Source organism: Leucopleurus acutus (genome assembly GCF_964270905.1).
Source record: "Leucopleurus acutus genome assembly, chromosome: 20".
Lineage (NCBI taxonomy): Eukaryota > Metazoa > Chordata > Mammalia > Artiodactyla > Delphinidae > Leucopleurus > Leucopleurus acutus.
In genome coordinates, this window is record NC_139162.1 from 48,936,636 (window position 1) to 48,940,014 (window position 3,379).

A 3,379-nucleotide genomic window follows, 5' to 3' on the forward strand; every position below is an offset into this window, starting at 1 on the left:
GTGACAACATAACCCAGTGAGAACAGGGGCTGGATTCCAGCTTCCCCTGGGCCTCCTCGGCCAGCTGCCTTAGTTCATGAACAGTCCATAAACAGCCCTCACCCACATGTTTCTTGTAGCTCCCAGAGTATTCCTGAGGCTGGCTGTTAGAGGAAAATGAGAGGCAGACGGGAAGTACCAACAACTTAATGGGGCTGATACCGAGCAGGGCCCTGTGGGGCTCCTGGGCACAAAGCCTTTCTGTGTCCCCCATTTCTTTGACTACAGGAAACAGCCTTCATTCAGCCTCCATGACCCTGAGTTCCAATGGGCAGATTCAAGCAGCTGTTCATTAGCGAAGAGAGGGGATGCGAGACTAGGGAGAAACAAACAGTCGAGAGAAACAATAGTGCAGCCTTGGGGCAAGGTCCTGCTTCCCCACCAATGGATACACACAACAATGTCTTTCAGCTGTTTTGCAGATACTGAAACCCCCTCCAGGTGGGAGAAGTTAATGATGGTATGGTGCCCACAAGCATGTAGACCCCAGACCAGTTGGAACCTGAAGGTTGATGATGCCGACTCCCACTTACCTCACCGCCAACTCATCAGGAGAATGCCCACGAGCTGATCACGCCCTTCTTGAAAAATTACTATAAAACTTCCCACTATCCTCTCCAAGTGGGGACACAGTTTTTCGAGGCAGGAGCCCACCGTGTCCCCCTTTGCCTAGCAAAGTAATAAAGCTATCCTTTTCTACTTCACCCAAAACTCTGTCTCCGAGATTCAATTCCACACCCGTGTACAGAGAAGCTGAGCTTTTGACATCAGGGCCAAAATGCCTGGGTTCAAATTCTGTTATTTCTACTTATCACTTTCTACTTACTAGTCGCATAAACCTTGAGCAAGTTATTAATCTCTCTGTGCCTCAATCCAGTCTACCTGTAAATGGGTATAATAATGCCAGAATTCCCTCCTGCAGCTTCAGACAAGTAGGTGCTCTTAAGATTCATAAAACTGCCTTTGCGAATCTGCTTTACAGAAGATGAATCTTAGGAAACACAGACTTCAGAGATGACTCTGTCCCTTTACTTACCCTTACTCTCCAAAAAAAGCCTAATTCTGACTGGTGGTCTCACAGATGATTTGTGCTGTTGTTAATGAACGTTAAATTGCCACGGGTTTTTTTTCCCCCTTAATAGGTGTAACTACTTGCACGTGTTATTAAGCTGAAAGAACGAAGTTTCTTCTCGCATTGCATGAAGGTAAACAATGACTAATAAAAACCTAAAACTAAGAAATCGTGTTGCATTTCAATTAACAATACGGGGTTGTTACACAATACTGAACATTTTTAACTGAAGCCTGGCTACATCACAGGCACTGTGCAAAGCCGTGACCACGATCATTTCTCGGTCTGAGATAAACCACAGAGGACTTTTCCCAGGATCCAGCTGAAGATAACTCTCCTTCCTAAACAAGCGTCCAGAAAGAATCCAGGAATCCAAGAACAAACCCACCTCAGTGATCAGGGAAGGCACAATGGGTCTGCAGCTGGAGTTCCGACCCCATCCCAGGCTCGCAGGAGCTTCCCAACAACAGGGCGCCTAAGTATTATCACTGAATTTATGGTAACATCCAACATTTTACCGTGCACTAGGCACTGTTCTTAAGCTTTTAAGATATCATCTCACTTAATCCTCAAAAGAACATCATTGGGAAGGAACTAACCGGAGGAAACTGAGGCAGAGAGAGATTAAGCAACCCGCTCAATAATTTACCGCAAGAAACAGAGCTGGCCCGTAGTAGCGGTAGGAGGGCTGGGGGAGCAGAGAGCGCGGGAGACCGTCAAACTCAATGTAGGACGCGAGCCCGCCCCCGACGCGGGAGGTTCGCCGAGGGAACGCACACCGCCGCCGCTGCCCCCTCCCGCCCTCCGCCGCTCGCCGCGGCTTCCCTGCTCCAGGAGCGAGGACCGGGTGGCCCCACGCAGAGGCTGAGAAGGCTCGGAGAGATCACAGGGACGCTGGGTTAACTCACCGCCCTACGAGTAATCTCGGCCCCGACCTCGCCTTCCCGGAGCGGAAGTGCCTCGGGCTACACACAGTTCCCGGACTACACGTCCCAGAATCCCCAGGCGGAAGCGCCTCAGATTTCACGAACCTCCTGGACTACATTTCCCAGAATGAAGTTCGCAGAACCGCTTTTCCCACCAGCTGTCTTGGGTTTTGATTGTGGAGCGGGCTCGGATTTAGTCTCTTTTGGTGGAACTGTCAGATTCCTTTTGTTTTACTCATTTCTTAAAGCTCATGAGAAAATAACGTAAGCAGATAGTTTTTCGGGTAACAATAATTGCGAATTTTTAAAAACTGCGGCCGTATAAGAGAGAAAAGAGAGGCTTGTATTACGAAAGTAAGTTAAAACCCAACATTTTTAGCGGAGGCAAAGGGTAGACTAAAAAGTGGGAAACGTAAAAGTGACCTAGGCGGAACTGCCTAACACAGAACTTAAGGAACACTGGATTTCAAACTTGTTTCCAATGCTGACTCCCCAAACATCATCAATAAAACCTGTTAATGAGACAAAAACGTAGTTTATTGCTACGTGGTGACACCACCTCCACAGAGCTTCCGCACCTTGACAGTGTCCGCGGAGCCAGGAAGACAAGGCTGGAATTCACTGAGAATTGGAAGAGTGGTTTAAGGCGGCGTCTTTCAGTGCAAAAGACGAATGGGATTGCATGACGGTCATGATGCTGCAGTCCAGGATTGGTGGGAAGAGCAAGGATTTTTGCAGGCGAGGAACCTACAGGTGCAAACTGTTGATGTTCTTTAAAGAGATAGAAGAGTTGATGGGTGCTTGTGGAAGTTCCTTTAATGATCAATCAAGCAATTTGGGCAGGAATCTTCTGGAATAGTAAAGGCATGCTAGTAAAACTGACTAGTTATGTTAATGTACACAGTAAATTGCGGGAGGGAAGGTAGATAGGTAGGAAGTCTCAGTCTTCAGTTTCCAAGCTGTCTGCCTTGGGGGGAAGGGAGAGGTTGGAATAAAGTGTTTTGACTCCTTTGCTTCCTTTATTCAGCAAGGCACCTAAGGGCTCTTGAGAGGGTTCTGTGGAATGAGCGGTCCATTCCAATACGCTAAGAATTTGCAAAAAGGCTATACGCACATCGATTAGGCTGTAAAAGCGAAATATCTTGAACTTCATTTTAAAAAAACATAGTGGTTGTTATGTCAAACAAAAGCAGCTCCATTGCAGAGAATTTAATATTGTGATGTGTGCATATATAAAATCCTGAATTGTTTTCTAATTCATTTGGCTTCAGACATTTCAGTATATATTTCTATTCTGCTCCTGATATAAATAGTGTCTGGTGAGTGAATAAGCCAAGTGAAC